At 39.5% G+C, this 20,512-nt stretch overlaps 1 protein-coding gene and 1 long non-coding RNA gene across 4 annotated transcripts in view; both read left to right on the top strand.

Annotated features, from left to right (window-relative positions):
• NALF1 (NALCN channel auxiliary factor 1) overlaps nt 1-20,512 on the top strand; it is a 591,782-nt gene that overhangs the window by 237,063 nt on the left and 334,207 nt on the right. The gene's annotated exons all lie outside the window — the stretch shown is intronic.
• LOC114487514 (uncharacterized) overlaps nt 1-20,512 on the top strand; it is a 98,682-nt gene that overhangs the window by 902 nt on the left and 77,268 nt on the right. The window lies entirely within an intron of this gene.

Below are 20,512 nucleotides of genomic sequence, written 5' to 3'. Positions count from 1 at the left end.
GGACGCGCAGGCTCAGCGGCCATGGCTCACGGGCCCAGCCGCTCCGCGGCACGTGGGATCCTCCCGGACCGGGGCGCGAACCCGCGTTCCCCGCATCGGCAGGCGGACTCCCAACCGCTGCGCCACCAGGGAAGCCCGAGAATTGATTTTTTTTTTTATCAGGTACCTAGGGCCAAAATGTTCACTCAGTTTCTGAAAAGTTGCTCTTCTAACAACTTGTTCTAGGAAGCAGTATGTTCTTCCTCATTGCTGTGAAAAGGAAAACTATAGAATTCTTTCACAGAATGATTATAACTAATGGTTCTCTGGCAAGACAGTTGAATGTAGTTGATGGATTGTAAATTAAGTGATTCCTTTCATCAGGCATAAAAAAGGGGCTCCACATCATAGAGTATACCTGGATCGTTTCCCCAAATGGAGGACACGTTTTGTCAAAGTTTCAGGGTTAAATTTAGAAGGACATGAATGTGTTCAAATTTAAGGAAGCAAAATTTAAAATGTAAAACACCTAATTTCTTTTATTTGGCATGACAAACGGAATGTGTCTCTCATGAATTTAGCTTGCTAAAGGTGCACTTACTTATATGTACTGGGGAAATCCGATTTTGTATATACCTGGGCATTTTTATGTTAAAAATAATTTTTCAGAATAACTAAGCTTCATGCTCTACATGGAAAAAACAAGAATTGCTCTGTAAGAGGTTTTTGCTTTTCCACACCTAGATGTTTCATTTCTGTATTTCTATTCTTGGGCGGCATCTGACTGCAAACCCAGCGCTTTCTGCAGCCCAGGAAGATGTGCTCTCACCTCCATCCGCGGGTCACCCTCCATCTGCTGCCGTGGGAGAGTTCCTGGCGGCATGGGTACTGGCTTGTCCTTTTACTTCTGTAACTATTCCTGATGACCGCAGAGCACTGAATGTCTTCTCATATGTCATCCTGTCTGGCATTTGTTCTATAAAGGGTGGATGAAATCGCAGCTACTGACATTTGATCTGGACTAAAGGAGGGGAGAGTAAACATCTTGTTTTCTGGGTAGCAGGTAGGTTTTCAGAAGGTTTTCCTGAATTCTGTTTCAACACCAAATTTGTATTTTGCTTTCGGTTTTTTTTAACATTTTTCCATCAAAAAAGAGAAGGAGATCTGTAGCTTTGAAAGCTACATTAAGAAAATCTGGTTACAGCACATATGGCAACAAAATGCTTAGCACTTGTTGAACTAAAACTGGCAAATGCTCCCGGATTATAACTAAGTGTGATGACACAGCGATGTGACTGGGAGACTTCTTCTAAAGAACATGCAAATCGTCAGGCAGAGAGGGACAGAAATCACTTACTAGAGATCAGGCGCCCACTTTAAACCTAACCGCTGTGTGTGTGTTTCTGGAATTTTAATCGTAACATTCAGATTTTCATTTTCTATTCTTGGAAACTTTTATTTTTCAGATAGATTTTTATTTTCCAGGAAGTTTTTGTCTTGTTGATACAGGCATTAACTTTCGCATCTCCTCCTTTATCTTCATCAGCAGCATGGAAATCACGTAAGAAAGCAGCTGTCATTTATGGAACATCTTCTGTGTGATGAGCACTTCAGATGCATTTGCTCATTTAATCCTCACTTCAGTCTCCCCACTTTACAGATTAGGACTTAACAGACTGAGAGTTATGAAATCCCAAGGGACCATGGGGCTTTAAAATGGCAAGGTGGGGCTTTCAAACCAAGGCTATGGGAGATCTGATTTACGAAGTACACTCCACTAAGCAGCTACCATTTGCATGACTCTCTGCTGTCAAAGAAGATGTAAGTGATAATGTTCACTGGTCTTGGGACAGGTTTGTAATCTAACTGAATAGAATGAATATCTGCATTAAAAGAAAAACAGTTCAAGATACTAATTTCTAAACATAGATGGCTAGTATAGACCAGAGCTCCCCAACTTTTTCCTATTGGGGCACACGGAGAATCAATGAGGCTGGTTCAGAAGGAAGTGACCGGCCCATGGGCTCCAGTCCTTCCAGTCTACTCCCCACTGCCCTGAAGGTGGAGGGATCAATGCATTGGCACCCTTTGGACCTATCTGCTGACTGATGGCTGACAATTTTATATTATAGACCATAGCTGCCATAGCAATTGAAGGAGGGAGGGCTGGAAGGAACAGGTGTTTTTATGATACAGGTGGGGTTTATGAAATAACAATGGGATTCAGACAAGAGGACAGTCGTGAGGAGAATAAACAGGCAGGAGGAATCAGTTGGTGAACCTGCAGATGACATGCCCACAGTACAGAGAATAGGAAAGGCAGGGTAGCTGCGGACTACTTCCTGCAGACAAAGCACTGTGCTTTACAGGGAGAATAGATACATCCAGAGATATGATTTTTATCCCCTGTTAGGAAAACGAATAAATGTACAGGGTGGTCGTTGAATTGAGGTAAGAAGATGAGGAGGTCAAATTTATGCAGGCTGATGTTTGAAATCGTGGCTTCACATTTAGGCGTTAGTGGTTAAAGACACAAAGGGACATGGGATTGAAAATCATGAAAGTTTTGAAAAGAAGAGCCTCCACTCCAGTATGTCAGTGTAGAGAAAGAAATTATATGTGATCTGTAGACAAACTCCCATCTTTCTCCAGAGAAGAGAGGGTAAGTTTGTTTATTTAATGGACATTTAAATAGTAGTTTTCTGTTTTCCAGGCATGGTTTTAAGGGCTTTATCAACATTGAGTCATTAAATCCTTATAACTTCCTCCAGGGGAGTTTTTTAAATTGTATATATGTATATATATATATGGCATAAACTTGCCCTCTGTGTTACTCAGGTTCTCTAGAGCAGCCGTCCCCAACCTTTTTTGGCACCAGGTACTGGTTTCGTGGAAGACAATTTTTCCACGCATCTGGGGGCTGGGGGGATGGTTTCCGTATGATTCAAGCACGTTACATTTATTGTGCACTTTATTTCTATTATTATTACATTGTAATATATAGTGAAATAATTATACGACTCACCATAATGCAGAATCAGTGGGAGCCCTGAGCTTGTTTTCCTGCAACTAGATGGTCCATCTGCGGGTGACGGGAGACAGTGACACCCGAGGTGTGTTGCTTATGTCCATCTACTCCGTAATCTCGTTTTGGTTGCTGTCACTGCAGAAAACCCTGCTTCACAAAGAGGACGCTGGAAATGGAAGCAGGCTTTTCAGTGCTTTTGTGGCAGTCTCAGGCTATCCCGCGTGGACTTGAATCCAGAACGTAAGGAGATCTGAAGTTGTCTCAGGCACACTTTAAGGCTGCCGTCATTTGTGATCTCACGTAGTTGATCCTCTTCACAAATGGGTCGTGGATCCATTCCTTCCCAGTTTGAGGGTCTTTTGTGGTTGGGAAGTGATGCTCAAACTCTCTTGAAAGCTGAGTTAGGTGATCACGCACCAGCTGGGAGAACGAAGGCCCTGGCTCCGTCTCTTTCAAAATCTCTGCTAATGTTTGAAACATGTCAAAAATCCCAATGTTCGCTCGCCACCCCCATAATTCCAGTGTGGCTTTGAATGCGGCCACTTTATCTGTGGACTTGAACACAGTTGTCATTCTCCCCTGAAGTGACAGATTGAGTTCGTTGAGCAGGTTGAATATGTCACCCAGGTAAGCAAGTTTTGCAAACCCTTCTGTGTCACTGAAATGTGCTGCCAGTGGTGACTGCTTTTCTAAAAGAAATCTGTGGAGCGGCTCTTGTAACTCAAAACCTCTGACCAGTGATCTACTTTTAGAAAGCCATCTCACTTCTGTGTATAAGGGAAGACGTGTGTGCTCTGCGTCCATCTCCTCACAGAGCTGCGTGAACGGCCGTGAGTTAGGGGCATGGACTTTAACGTGGTTGATCATCTTAATCACATCCTGCAAAACGTTGTTGAGTTCAGGTGACGTTTTCTGGCCAGCCAGCATTTCTCTATGGACGACAGAGCGCGCAGCCTCGCGTTCAGAGGCTAACTCTTTGACCCAGTTAGTGAAACCACAAAGCCGTCCCTTCGTGGCAGCCGCTCCGTCCGCGCATATACCAACACAAAATGACCCATTCCGTGTTCCGGATACGTAGTCTTTCAGAGGCTTGACTAGCTCCGCGGCTGTGGTGCTGGTTTGGCAACAAAAGTGCCCATAACGTATCGTCGTGCACGTCCTCCTGAGAAGTATAGCGCACAAAAACAAGCATCGCGGCCTTGCTGTCAACACTGGTGGGCTCGTCAACCTGGATTGCGTACCACGGTGACTCATTAATCCTCTCTAACAATTGTGCCTTGATACCCTCTGCTAGTTCATCGATTCATCTGGTTATGGTACTACCCAAAAGTGGAACATGTGCCACCTTTTGAACTGCAGCCTCTCCTAAAAGTTCATGACAAATGTCTTGGCAGCAGGCAGGATCAACTCTTCACCAACAGTAAAGGGCTTCTTAGCTTTAGCCATGCGGTTAGCTACTAAGAAGGACGCTCTCAGTGCAGACACATTTGATGAAGTGGTGGCCTTCAATAATTGCTTCTGTTCTTCGTGTTCACGTTTTGTTTTTTTTTTCTTTTGAAAAACTCCAAAGGCTTGTCTTTTAATGCAGGGTGCTTGGTCTCCATGGGGCGAAGCGGTTTTGAAGGTTTCATGGCTTCGCTGGATAGCTGGTCACCACATTTTATACAAAGTGGGCTCGGAGACCATGAATCGTCTGTTGCAATGAACCTGTAATTTAAGTAGGACTCTGCATTTAAAAGCTGTATTTTCTTTTAAATGCAGCTTTCTTTTTGTTGGCAGTCTTAGAGTCTTTTGCTGTCTCATCATTGGGTCTTTGCTCCTTTTCAAAGGAGCTCTCCAGTGATGTTTGTATTTTACTCCTTTCAGCTACGGGTAGCTTGTGGGCTTACCACAACTGTGACTGAGACAAGTGCACAGTGCGGGGAAAGAGGCTTGGACGGAAGTGATAAATAAAATAATGGGCCGACCACACGCAGACCAAAATAAGTGTCGGATTCTGACTTAAAGCCTGCCGCCAGCTGCAGCTGTACAGCTGGAGTACGTGAACTCACCTGCCACTAAAAAGCCTGCCACCAGATGCAGCTTAATTGTCCCTTGCCACGCACTGATAGGGTTTTGATATGAGCCTGCAAGCAGTTGACTTATGGTAACCTCTCTGCTCATGATAATCTGTATTTGCAGCCACTCCCTCGTGCTAACCTCACCGCCTCAGCTCCCCCTCAGGTCATCAGGCATCAGATTCTCATGAGGAGCGCACAGCCGAGGTCCCTCACCTGCGCAGTTCACGGTGGGGTTCGCGCTCCTATGAGAATCTAACGCCGCCGCTGATCTGACAGGAGGCGGAGCTCAGGTGGTAATTCGAGCCATGGGGAGCGGCTGTAAATACAGATGAAGCTTCGCGCTCGCTTGCCGGCGGCTCACCTCCTGCTGTGCGACCTGGTTCCTAACAGGCCACAGGCTGGTACTGGTCCGTGGCCTGGGGCTTGGGGACCCCTGCTCCAGAGAAGCAGAACCAAATATATATATACATACATACATATACATGGAATGAGAGAGAGAGAGGGATTGATTGATTATAAGGAATTGGCTCACACAGGAGTGGAGGCTGCTAAGTCCCAAGGTCTGCATTTAGCAAGGTGGGGACCCAGGAGAGCCGATGGATGGTGTAGTTCCAGTCTGAGTCCGAAGGCCTGAGAACCAGCAGAGGTGATGGGATAAGTTCCAGTCTGAAAGGTAGCAGGCTAGAGACCCAAGGAGAACCTATATTTCAGCCTGAGTCCGAAGGCCAGAAAAGACAAGTTTCCCAGCTCAGGAGACGGGTGGAGCTCCCTCTTACTCAGCCCTTTTGTCCCCCGCAGGTTTTCAGGAGACTGGATGGAGCCCACCCATATCAGGGAGGGTAATCTGCTTTATTTGGTCTATTGGTTCAAATGTTATTCTCAACCAGACACCCTCACAGACACGCCCAGAATGCTGTTTGAGCAAATCTCTGTGCATCCATGGTCCAGGCAAGCTGACCCTTAAAATTAACTATCACTCCCTCTTGACAGTTATTAACTATACGTTACAGTGTTGTAAACTCTATGGACGTTTTTGTACAACAGATCTCTGTACATACCTGGTGATTGATACTGGCTGTTGGTGGGGACCTTAGCTGAAGTTGTTGGCCAGAACACTCTGTGAGAGGCTGTGGCCTCTCCATGTGGCCTGGGCTTCTTTGCAATATGGCAGATGGATTCCAAGGGCAAGAATCTCAAGAGAGACCAGCCCCTGGAAGCTGTGCCACTTCTTGATGCCTGATCTCAGAACCCATGCAGCCTCACTTCCAACACATTCTATTCAACAAAAGAAGATACTAAGGTCAGTCCCTACTTAGAGGGAGAGAAATTAGACTTACCCTTTTGGATGGGGGAACTGTCAAAGACTATGTAGACTCACTTTTAAACAATATGAAATGGCCATTAAGGAGAGTACAAAGTTGCACAAAAAGCAGTAGTCTGGTGTTTCAGTGTAGACAGTGAGGTCCATGAAAAAACTCCCATCCTTCTGTAGAGAAAAATAGGGGATTTTATTATTATTGACTAAATATTTTTTTCTCTGTTTACATGTATGGTTCTAAGTGCTTTACAAATTTTGTTCAACAGATCTTCATAAAACCTTGAGTTAGGTTCTGTGATTATTCCCATTTTAAAGATATGGAAAGTAAGGCAAGGGTGGTTAAGTAAATTGTCCAGGGTTACGCAGCTAGTAAGTGAGAGAACCAGGACTCAAACCTGTGAGATTTGACTCCAGATTCTAGGTTTTAAATCACACCATTATTTGGCCTCTGCAGTAGTGACAGACTGGGTTGGGGATGGGGCAAGAGGGCCATGTGATTGTCCTTAGTGAGCCAGTGGAATGAAATGAACCTCCTCTGTTTATTTATTTATTTTTTTTATTTTGGACTTCTTTCTCTTAAAAAAAATACAAATTAAACTAGCATGAAGTTTTTCCTTTTTACTACTAGTTCTGGTTTCGTTGCAAATGTATTCTACTTTTGCTATCTAATTCATTACATCTGCATTCTTTTCACTATTCATTTCTTTCTTCTTCCTTTGGGTTACCCGTATGATTATTTTCCAGCCTTTGGAATCAGATGCTTACCTTATTCGTTTATAACATTTCTCATATTCCACAAATCCACTCAAGCTAACAAATTTCTAAGACCAGTGTGGTTGAATTGCTAATGTTTACTATGCAGTATTCTTGCCGTTGCTCACATCTAAATAGTTAGTAAGTACGTTCTGGTTTTCTCTTGGCTCTCTTTTTTGTTGATACACCTCAAAAACCTCCACGTTATAAGCCCTAGAGAAACTCCCTAGGTACAGTAGGCTAATTATAATAAGAGTTAGCCTCCAGAGTAACAGAGAGGAAATTACCTCCCGTTACATGTGGACTAGGGAAGAGCAAAGTGCCCTTGTTAATTCAGCGAAGTTACATTGTTATGAAATAAAAACATACCAAGCCTATTAAGTTATTTCACTTTCAGGATAAACAAACTTTATTTTAAAGAAATCCAAATCACTAGTGCCGCAGAGAAACGTAACGGAAAAATATGAACTAACCAACCAACTGACTGTTCAGCTTGGGAATGAAATTTGTGTTAAGAAATGAACAGTTTTAACTTGGATTTTGTTTTTATTTATCACTAAATACACTGTAAATGTTTCGTCTCAAAAGATGTTAAGAAATATAAAATGGATAAGAATATAGAGAATATTTTCTTGGGGAATAGTAGATCCACGTCTACTGCTTAACTTGGTCGTTGCAAACCTTACTGCCATTTGTCCTAGTTATAGTGGTAGCAAGGATTACAAAATACTCATCTTGGTGCTTTCTGTTGTACATGTGAGTTTAGGTAGTAGAAAACACATTGTTTCTCAAATTGTGCCTTTTGCCCACAGCATAGATCTGAATGAAGAATTATGTTCTTTAGGGTAAGTCAGGAAATCTGTCAGAGATCTGACTATTGAATATTACAAGTCAAACATCTCCAGGTTTGTGTCCCGCGATGGATTATGATTTGAATAATACAGCGCGGCTGGAACTGCATGTGTTTTTGGAAGGAATCAACTGGTGCAGGAGAGGCAACATTAGCTTCTCAGCACGGGAGCAGGTTGCCTGATAGATAATGTTTCAACAAATGTTTTCTTCAGCTAGTATGTTTCACCGTGCGGACGGGTTGTTTCCCAGCAGCAGTGACTCCATCCTGCCCTGCTTAATCCGAAACACCCCTGTCTAGCTCTCTAGAAACACACCATATGGGAAAAGAAGCCATATTTTCAACCGGTAGAACAGTACAGTGTCATATGCACATAGACGGAAATTTCTAAGAAAGGCCAAGTTAGGATTCTTCCCTTCTTAGGAATAGAGTCTTATTTTCTTTAACAAATCATCTTTTATGAAACCCATAAATAATAACCATAGCAAAAGCTAAATGAAAGAAATATTAAAAGCAAAAGTATTATGATATACAATTAAGTAAATAGGCCTAATTAATTATTGTAGAGTCTGTTATAAATCTGCACAGCCAAGTCCTGAATCAGTTAACAGGGAGGTGGGAGATGTCTTTACTTCGTTAGAGACAGTTGGCCGTGACACCCAGTTAGGCTGCAAAGGGCGCAGGAGGGTGTGTTACGTCCTTAATGCTGTGGGCAATAAGAGCTTAAACGATTTTGCTGGAAGAGAAGCATATCAAGGTCTTAGAATTTTGATTTAAAGAAAATGTAGAATGTTATTAGAAGTGATTATATGAACCCAAGTCCTTATCTGAATGAAAGTCTTGCTTTGACCAACACTTTCTTTAAATCTGCTTTAGAGAATACTGTTTAAAAAAATGACAATATGCATGTAAAATGTTTAGCGTAAGATCTGGCACATAATAAGCACTCAGAAACGGAAGGCCATCATCATTATTATGTGTAGAATTATCATTATCTCATGGCTAATGGGACCACTGAAGAGGGAAATGCCGGTGTCAGCTCCATACCAGAACTCAGCCATGATATTAAGGACGCAGCGGAGTTTCAAAATAATCATACCATAGTTTACTGTCACCAGGTAACTGGGAAGTAGCACAGATATTTTTCTTAGATAAATTTCGTGCTGAGACTTAATTTTTTTAAATCAAAATATTGTGGAATATTAATGAGGCAACTTGCCATATTCTGCCTCTTTTCTCGTCCCATGCTTTACTCCCAGTCTTAATCAGAGAGAATAATTTTCCTATCTGTCTTCTCAATGAAGTCTTCCGAAAGAATATCAAACATGTAAACTAGCATGCACCCTAGACTTTTTCTGAAATCAGCAATGTTTTGTTCAGATATGTTTCCCAAGAAATGAAAAACCCACTAATTCAGGTTGGAATTGCATCGCTTTGAGTATTTTCATTTTGATTCTGAGTCTTCTAAAATGTCTAATCATACAAATGAGAAAATTTTTTTTCTTAATTCCTTAGAAAGAAAAAACAAACTACTGAAATCTAAATGTGGATAGAAAAGATGAGCAAATAATTATTTGGATTAGGGAACACCAATTTAAAATGTAGCCTCTCAGTTCCCCTAAACAGCAAAAAGCAGTTTTAATGGGCTTGCATTTGGATGAAGTGGGGTGGGTGGTAGGGAGGAAGACAGAAGGGGAGGAGGGAGGTTGGCAAGAATACAGTCATCTGGAGTACAATCATTTCTGATCTAAAGGTCGCTGTTTTAGGATGTTTGGGGGAGGAGTTATATCAGTATTTTAACTTTTGCTTGTTTGGATGCTCTTATGATGGCTTAGACATTTTAGCTGCATGATTCACTTTTGTCTTCAAATATGGTGAGAGGACAAATTTTTTCTGGAAGATTTGGAATTGAGAATGACTTATTCCTCAGTTAAAACTAAAATCTTTGAGTTAAAACACAGCCTCCTACACGTGGCCCCTGTGTGTCCCCTTAAGCTACCCTCCTCCCACTCCAGGGCAGTATAATGGAACAACCTTCCGGTGCTCAGTTGACAAAATGTAAGTCATCAGAGTGTCAAAACGTGCAAAAAGCGTGGCATTTTCAAAATAGTTAACTATTCCCCAGAATCCTGTTGGCATTTGGAGTGACAGATGGAAACGTAGAAAATGGAGCCGCATACATGCATACTGTGGTTCGCCGGTCAGCTGCACCGTAGTCAAAGGATCTCTATCTTAATCCTTACTTTCTTCTTCTATTTAGTTTTCGTGGTCAGATTTTAAATTGACCCTTTGTTAATGTGTCCATTACTGATCTGTTATTAAAAGGAGAGGAGTATACTTTTTACATCATATAGTTTAATCCATTTTTAAATTTTTGATACATGTTGGCATTTAAAAAAATAACCCGGTATCCCTGATTTCAGACTGTGATATTTGCATGGTTATGACTTTAGTCTTTTAAATCAGCAATAGTAACTCAGTACTGCTTCAAAGTTATAAAAAGAACCCCTCATAGTTGGCCAACTTTTCTGATCAACCTGACAGTAAGTGCTTACATTTGAACAGTTTCGAAGAGAGCATGGTAATCTTTCTTCTTGAAAAATGAACTGACGCCTCTATAGATTTTTGACTAACTGAGAATGGAGTCGTTGGCCCATAAGTCACCTAGAAAATGTGAAAAGAAAGTGCACTTTAATTAGAAATTCTTTGGCAGTACCATTTCAGTAGCATTTAAATTTCACAACTAATTATTAAGTTGCAAATATATGCTAGAAAAAAAGGAAAATGATCATTTGCATTAATTTTATCATTGCTTTATAAAACAATTAAGGAGGCTTTTTTTTTTTCTTTTTAAGAAATCTCATTAAGGAATTATTTTGAACGTACCAAAATTTCTCTTCACAGACAGGACTATAACCAAGGATCGGTATTAGGAGAGATGCTAAAACTATCCTGTCCCTTCATTCTCCTCCTAGGTCTCTTTGCCAAGTCATTTGTGGGGAATGAGATTTGCTGCCTAATTATTAAAGAAGATGAGTTATGAAACATGTGTATGTTGTTAAACTTCTAATAAATACGAGCCCAGAGAATCACGTGTTCTCGCGTGTTTATGCGTTCTGGTACTGCTAGGCTATCAGAAGCATCAGTGAGATGGATGGATACCCGAGAAAACTTGCAGCTACAAGGGCCTGAATTGCAAAGCTAGATACCAGGGAATAATTTAATGAATTAAACCTTTCCTAGAATCACACTAAATATTAAGTGAAATCTTTAAATATTGCTCAAATATTTAAAGGTAAACTAGAGTACAGTTGGAAGTACGTTGTATGACATTTAAGGAAAATAGGAAAGTGTTAGTAAGCCGTGCCATCATGATACAAACACCTGCATTATAGATCATTATAGTTTTTTAGTTAAAATGTGAGTGCTAGCTGTGTTTGAGTTAATCTAGGAAATCGCTCTGGAGGCTAACTAAAATAATTCTTTCCTGAAGGGGCCAGACACAGTGTTGGAAAGGAGTTTGGATGTATAAATTTACAAAGTCATTTCATCTCTCTAGACATCACTTCCTCAACCGAAAATGAAGAAAAAAAATGGGTAATTTATAAGATTACTTTGTTTCCAAGCTTGTATTTCTGTATCATGGAGGGAATTCATTCATTAGAATCCATTTTCCCTCTCCCCATCCTGGCTGGCATCTTCCCAGCTCAGCTCACCATGATCTCCAGCCTGGAATAGTGAATTAGCCTCCTCATGGATCCTGTCAATCTTGAGGAATGGGAGGGGGCGAGCTTGGGAGGGAGGCTGTGTATTCTGGGGAGGGAATGACAGGTTAAATTTGATATGCACATCAGCCACCCAATAAATTGTGTTGTCTTGGCAACTGAATATATGAAGGTGGTGTTCAAGGGCAAAGGTCAGAAATAGAGGTATATATTTGGGAAACTTGGTCTATAAATTGATGTAAAACTATGAGACTGACTGTTATTATCGATGAGGTCAGTATAGATATTTAAGGACTAAGCCTTGGGTTACCTAAATATTTAGACAGTGGAAGATAAGAGAATTCAGGTAAAAGAGAGTATGAAATTGTTGCAATGATGAAGGTAGAAAACCAAGAGTGATTGGTGCCCATAATATAAATTTAGACAAAATGGAAATCATACACCTATGAGAAATTGGGATTGTGTGTGTGTGTGTGTGTGTGTGTGTGTGTGTGTCCTCATAAAGCAATTTGGAAAGATAACAAAACGTTAACAATAGTTATCACCATGTAGGTGATAGAGCATAGAGTTTTGGATACATTTTACCTGATTTTTTTATTCAGAACCATATTGATTGATTTTTAAAAATAATTGTACGTTATTTTTACAATTAGTGCAAAAGCTCCTTTCATTTAAAAAAAAAATCAGGCAGGCTTCTCATAGACTCAGTCTCAGGATACATTTCTACTCTTATTTCTCACTGTATTGAATTACCTAACGTTGACTATTTTTCTTTTGTAAGCTTTTGTAGTTTTTTTTCCCTAGAAGCAAGCCATTTCCACAGTTCAATAACTTTTATGTTACCTCTATTGTTTATAAGAACAAAAGCCCTGGAAAGAAAGAATTTTCATGAGTGTAAGATTGATAGTCTCAGCTGGAACTTAATGTACATACTAAAACTCATGCATTTTCACTTATGTAAGGAAAGGTTTGGAATGAATGATGTGGTAGATGAGATGCTAGATAGGAGGATATACTGTACACGTTTCCCAAATCTTGTACCAAAAGCATAATTTAAACCATCTTTGCCTTAATTCACCTTGTCTACATGTGCAGGAGTGCCATGAGTATGTATGAATGTGTGAGTACATGTGCTTGTGTGTGCATTAGTTATGCAAGTCTCCAGGCATTAAGGCACTGACATGCTGCTTTATGCTAGTATCTTTGACAATGAGTAGACTTCTTCAAGGACTTACTTGAAGAATCTGTTCACATTATCTACAGAGCACTTCTGATATTCTCAGAGAGCAAATATGAAAAATAGCCCCTCAATAGATGCAAAATATCATTTAAGGTTTATCTCAATTTTAATGTAGATTAAAATATGTCAAGCAAATGCCAAACTGAAGCAGGGCAAACAGAGGCACCTACCTAGAAAAGCAAATTACCGTTGTGATTTTAAGCGACGTGAGTTGACTTCTAAAAGTTCAGCTGCTCACTATTTACAATGGCCAAGACATGGAAGCAACCTAAATGTCCATTGACAGATGAATGGGTAAAGAAGATGTCATGTATATATATATATATATATATATATATATACACACACACACATACACATATACATATACACACACACACACACACACATATACACACACAATGAAATATTACTCAGCCATAAAAAGAATGAAATAATGCCATTTGTATTATTAATGCCACAAAGTGACTGACTGTATATTTCACCACTCAAATTCATGCAAATAATCTATTATTCATGAATTAACTCATCAAATGTTTATCAAATGTCTAATTTCCCAAGCAATAAAGTAAGGGATAGGGTGTTCAGTGGAGAATTGACATAGTAAGACTTGGCACTTTTGCTCTGTTGTGCCGACAGCCATATGGAAGATGGCAAGAACCAGATTCTGGAGACTGCTCAGATGCAGTAGAGATGAAGAGGGTTTATGGGAGTTGGGATGGTGAGGTAGGGACAGTTTGTAGAAACAAATAGGAATAGGAATATAGGAATAAGCATCCAATTAATTGGATATTGAAGGAGGGTAGGAAAGGAGTCAAGATTGACTCATGTTTCCAGAATAGTTGACTTTGTAATGCCGCTAAGGAGAGAAAGTTCCAGAAGAACAGATGTTGAGTATTTGATTGCCATATTGTGCATGAGGTGTGCACTTGGTAGCTAGATGTGACATCAGAATCTCAGAGGGCTGGTCTGAAGATAGTGGCTGGGGGATATCAATGTGCAAGTGAGAGCTGAAATCAAGAGAGTACATGGGATCTTCAGGGAAAACGTAGGGTAAGCAGAGTAGTGCAAGAACGGAATCCTACAGAAAACCAGCATTTAGGGAATGTGCAGCAGAAGAGTCAGTGCTATGAATACAAGGGGAAAAATCAAGGCTGAGCAGAGGACAGACTGGTATTGCCTCTGGTATGTTTCCATGGGGGAAGGACGAGAAAAGGGAACTTGCATTTGTGGGGCGACATAGGTGAAGCGTCAACCATGGAGGGAAATAAAAGCAGAATACCATGAGTTGAAGGCTAATGTGTCGTCATGAAAGCCAAGTAGGTAACGAGTTTCAAGATGATTGACAACATCAAATGTAGAAGGCAGGTTACTTAAAATCAAAACTGTAGTATCTGTTTCAGGGTAGTAGGCCCAAAAGACCACTTTCAGCCCAATTTCAATGAATCGGAGAGGAAAGGGGAGGACTCAGGCTGACAGTTTTGAGAAATCTGGGGAGGAAGACCAAGATGGATGAATGGATCACTATCTAAAATGTCGAGGTAAAGTCAGTGCCTTAGTCTGTTCAGGCTGCTATAGCAAAATACCACAGACTGGGCACCTTGTAGACCACAGAAATGTACTTCTCACAGTTCTGGAGGCTGGAAGCCCAACATCAAGGTGCCAGCATGGTTAGATAAGTGGTCTCTTCCAGGCTGCAGACTGCTTGTTGCATCCTCACATGGCAGAAGAGGCAAGAGAGCTCTCCGGGGTCCCTTTTATAAGGGCACTAATCCCATTCATGAGGGCTCCACCCTTATGACCCAATCACCTCCCAAACTTTCTACCTCCTAATTGCCATCACCTTTAGGGATTAGGATGTCAACTTATGAATTTTGGGAACACACAAACATTCAGAGCATAGCAGTCATTTTTTGAAATGAGAAAGTTTTGTTTAAATGTAAATTTGTCCTATTATCTGAGGGCCCAAAGCTCAGTATTCTTGAGCTTCTATTGCCTGCCATGTACTCTTCAAATATTGTCATAAAAATTAAATATGTTTAAAAAGACCTTATATAGAACCTGACCATGATATTCTCTGAACAAATGCAGTTTCCAAATTCTGTTTTTTCCTGGTAGAAATATACCAGAGGCAAGCTGAATTTGGTCTTTGATCATAACTGAATTTTTTTCTTGATCTGTAGTGATGACCTTGAATAGTTATTTTACTGTTATTCAAGGTTTCATGGTGTGTGTGATCTCAAGCTAATGATGTATGTTCCCCAAATATATCACTTAGCATCACTGGATTTCAATGTTGGCATTTGCTGAATGGTATAAAGAACAAAGTGATGAGAGGTGGTCTTAGGTCTCTCACAGTTCTGAAATTCTATGTGTTTACAACTTCTCATTTAGGGTTATCATCTACTAATTGAATTTATAAAAAACTGTTTTATTTCTATGGGATGTTGCAGTGACTACAGGATAATGACCTGATTCTATTTTAAACTGAATTCAATAAACATTTTTCAGTACACGCTACATCTCAAGCACTATAATAAACTGAGTTTAAAAAGTCATCATAAAAATAATGGGAAAATATTTGAGAGAGAAAGAGAGAGGGAGTGTGAAAGCTTGGAAATAGTTAAGATACTTTGTTTTGGCTTTTTCCAAAAAGTACGTTTTAGTTGCTTGGACACACACACACACACACAGAAAATTTTCTCTTTTTTTCACAAGAAATGGGATCATAGTATAGCAGGTTCGCAAAAAAACGTTGAATAAAAGTCAAATCTAGGAAGTGAAGTATTTGCATTTGACTAGGTAAATACTTGAAATTGTCGGGCAAATGTTGTAAATTATCTATACTTGGGTGTCCCAAGGGCTATAGAATCTCCATCCATCTTTAGAAGTAACAGAAATAACAGTAATTCTTCACATAGATTTACTCTTGGGGAAAAATGTTCAGACTAAGTTTAATTTTTGGAAACTATTCTGTCAAATGTTTTAATTTGTTCACCTGCGTATTTGAAAAGAAAGATACCGAGAGTCATTCAAGAAGGTTTCCTCATACTTGGTTTCTCTCAGAATGAAGCAAGTGGCATCTGCAATTCCAAAAGTTTGAAGGAAAGAAACAATAGCTTTCTTCCTTCCATTAAACTAGTGGGAAGAGAGATAAAATCAAATAAACCTGAATGAAGGTTACACTTCACTCATTGGAAGTAAAGTCACCTTTATAATAAAAGTTAAAACTAAAATGAATATGAATAACTCCTTACGTTATCTGGCATTTAATTGAATGTGTGGTATACTAAGTAAAAATGCTCCAATCAAAATTTACATTTGCATACCGTCACTCGTGTGGAAGGTAGATTCTGATGATTTTCAGATAGTTCCATTAGTCTGAAGCAGCCGGAAACAGTGCTAATTGCTCTAAGCCTATTATGTTGCAGAGTAGATGGTAAGCTTGGCCACTCAAGTGAGGACTCTTACTCATGTCGCTGCATTTACGCAGCTGTGGGAGAGGTCTCTGGGGTATTTGTACCCAAGGTCCACCTTATTACTTCCATCTGATACTCACTTGACAGTTTTCCTTTTCCTGTTCAGTGCTAAGCGTAACTTTATCAAGAAGTCTTTGTAAACACATTTAGGTTATATAAAAAATACTTGGGAACCACTGAAATACTGAATTATCCTGATGGGAATCCTGTTGTTATTCTCATTCTTATTCATCCCATTAGACATTTGACCCACTGGGTTGTCTCTTTCCTCTTTACTGCTTCTCAACCTCACATTTACATGTTCTTTCTGTCGGTAAGTTTCATAATAGTCTTTATAAACTGTATAACTGAGTTTATAATAGTTTTATAATACTGTACTTAGAAAATAGTCACCCAAACCCTGTGACATCCTAGTTTATCTGCCAACTACAGCTAATGTACAGGGGTTTCCAGGTGTCCGTAAGGTAAGGGCATATTACAGATGGAGGCAATGGAAGGTGGAGACTGTGATGGAGCAGGGGACTCATCAAAACTGCACATGAAGGAGGTACTTGGCTCATTTAAGTACTCACTGGGACAAGTCCAACATAGCCTAGGTTCTTACTCACACGCCAATAAAAAGTGATACCCATTCACTGCTACCGAAAGACAGTTTAGAGAAATTCACAAGTGATAGGTGTGTAAATGGATGAAGAAAGGGGTTGAGGCTTGTTCCTAACCTCTGAGAAGGACTCCACCTGTTTTAAATACTATTTTTCTCTTTGTTCAAAATCGTTCTTGATGTCACCAAATACACACAATATTCAGTTGTAAACCAGAAAGGCATTTTTTGTTCTTATGATTAATAGAAGTGAAGATGGTTTATTCATTATATAATTAATAGTCTGTAATTCAAGCAACTTTATTTTCTTTCAACCAAAGAACAGACTTATTCACTACATGATATTTAAGGCAATAAAATGCCACATAATACATTAATTATCCTGAATATCGTACATTACACTTTTTTTTTCCTGAACAACTCTGAAATATTTTGGAAATTGAAAGGTTAATGAAACCATTTCTGTTTCTTACAAGAAATCATACAAATAAAATTCTCACCTTAAAAGCCAGATGTTGACTGGTATAAATTTTGTGGCATTGTTACTGATTCACTTAAAATTTTTGAATCATCTCATTTGTCTTTTCATGACAAAAAGATTAAACATTTTCTAACTATCTGATGGTTGGTATTTTTCAGGGTAAGAATATTTGTCAAAACAGTGCTTGCAACTATTGTAATTATAATCTTGATGTATCTCTAGTGTAGTGTCTTTTTAGCCAACAGAGAACAGGACTAGAAAGGAAATTTAATTCCATTCAAGTGCAAACTAAGGAATATTAGCCTGTTAACTAAGAGAAGTGGTAGAAGTATGCAAGAGCCTCCTGTTATATTCTTTCAGCTGAGATGTAAATGACCCAGCTAGTCTAAATATGTAATCTGTTTGGTCATCCTGCCTGATGTTACAAGTTGTAGTCAATATTGAAAGCCCAATCACGGCATATAATAACTGCCTCGGGAATTTCCAAAAATCAGGCAATCAAAGAAAAAACTGGTTTACCAGATAATCTACTCCCTTAATCAGTATCTAATTACACATGAATCGTTGTGTTTTGGAAATATTATACTTTAACATTTCATTTCACAATTACAGCCTAATTACACAGAATTCGGAGAAATTTATATTAAATGTTATGGACTAAGCAACGGTAAATGTATTCTAATAACATTAATTTAATGTCTAGGGGGAAATGCCAGTTATTTTCTACCTTACAGAAAAAAAAATCTTGGAGAGATCATTTACCCTCAAAAGCCATTCATAATTGTTTGAATATGAAAGAAAATTCATAAAATAAAATGTAAAACTTCCAAAAACTTCATTAAATATGCCATTGATTCAGTGCACTTGTAAAATCACAAAATGTTTCAGGAATTATTTCCCTTAATGAATTTATTATAGTAGGAAGTATTTTAGTTGCTGTTTAGTAAAAAGCTACCAAAATTCAGACAGCTGGAATTTGTTTTTGGCTTCTCTTGTAACCTTGAAACGTAACCAGAATTTTAATGGTGATGAAAATAGTGCATGTAAATTCATCTTCATATTGATTTTTCTAACCACTCCTAGTGGGCCAATAGTCATAAAAATGTTAACAGGCAGAAAAAGGAAAGACTCGAGATGAACAACAATTTGAATAATTCACAAATTGACATTTGATTCTTGACTTCTTGAGAATTCACTATATACACTACCACAAAACAATGAGAAAAACCATGAACAAAAATCATGGTCCAAAATATCTTGGCAGTAACCTGTTTGCTATTTTCTGTCCCAAGTATTTTAGGCAAATTTTCAATTAAAATGGATTGTAATTAAATTATTTGGGGCAAAAATGTGCCTTAGTCTTTGATTAAGTTGATCATTTCAGCATTTTTAAATGCTTAATCTATGTCTTAAAATGACATCGTTATGATATTGCCATTTATGGAGGCCCACATGCTCTCAATGCATTTACAGATTTGGCTCTCTTTCTCTTATTTCATTACTCCTGGAAAATATGATTGATTTAGTTTTATGCACATGCAGGATGCCACGCACATGGCGCCAAGTATGCCCCATTCAGAAAAAAAAACAAAACTTAAAAGAACATTTCTTTTTATGCGGCAGCCAAAATTATGCAGATGTAGAAACTAAAAATCTTAAGACTGCTTGCCAGAAATTGTTCAAGGAAAATTTACTTGTGTTGTTTTCCCTTTTCCACTCATAAATAACAGATTTATAAATATTTAAAATACAGCCTTCATCAAAATAATATAATGGGCAAATTTGTTCTTTGATGACTCCATTCTCTCTTCCACTTTTGCCCAAGCCATCCTATCTCGGGACCCTTTCTCGTGCCCAATTATTTGCGGCCTGTCTTCTTTTTCCAGGTGTGCTCAACTGGTTCAGTTATGTAGGGCTTTCCTTATGGCCCCAGACATCTAAGGCTGTCATGGCCGTGTTTCCCAACTCACTCTTTTCAGACCCTGCACCATTTCCGTGTTATCCCGTCATACTGCATCTAGTCAGAGACTCAAAATTGCCTACAGTGATATGGGCCACTAATTTACTTGATAAACTAATTTCTGTTAAGGCTCTTTGACCTTATTTCTCAGCTAAAATGTGTGTGTCTTGATAGTGGCCTACCACTTACACTCTGCTTTTGGAAGCTCTTGGGTGATATCACTATGCGAGAAGAAAGGAGGGTGTTTATGGCACACCCACTGTATGTGGGCATTGTGGGAACAGCCTATGACGGGTGGACTATGGTGGATTAAGTAAGTCAGTCTCTGGGAATAAACTCTCTTATTAAAGCAAGCAAGAAAAATCTTTATAAGCCATTCAATCATTCATTCAACACGTCTTAATGCGTAGGCCCTGAAGATACAGAAGAGAGGACTATAGACCTTACATATCCGCGCGTGGTTTACGACGTAGCAGGGATGCACTCGGGTGACAGAAGAAATCTATGCATGGTGTCTATTCCACTCACCCCCAACCCAATTCAAAGTAAAAATAGGACAACAGGCAACAATAAAAGTTACCACTTGAGTGTTGAATAGGAGCTCTACACACACACACACACACACACACACACACACACACACACACACACACACACACACACACCTCTCCTCACCCCCAGGCACAGTTGTGAAGAATTCTGAATCTCAGACTGCCATTTTATTCACTTTTTATCACCTTGGCAGTCCCTTTCCCCTCATATCAGTTGCAAACGCATCCGTTTTTCAGATCCACTTATAAAACTGCCTGCTTTTTTTATCCATTCTTACTCTCTCCTCTCTTCTCATCGCCCCCTCTGCCCAGGTGCAGCAGATTGAATTGAGCCTTTGGCAACAATTATCATCTCAAAAGTGACATTTATATTTGAAATCTTATTTTCTCTACAGAGAAACAGGGATTAAAAAACAAAACGATTGGGCTTCCCTGGTGGCGCAGTGGTTGAGAGTCCGCCTGCCGATGCAGGGGACACGGGTTCGCG

This window comes from Physeter macrocephalus, chromosome 13 (assembly GCF_002837175.3).
Source record: "Physeter macrocephalus isolate SW-GA chromosome 13, ASM283717v5, whole genome shotgun sequence".
Classification (NCBI taxonomy): Eukaryota; Metazoa; Chordata; class Mammalia; order Artiodactyla; family Physeteridae; genus Physeter; species Physeter macrocephalus.
This window is presented reverse-complemented; position numbering and strand designations above follow the sequence as displayed.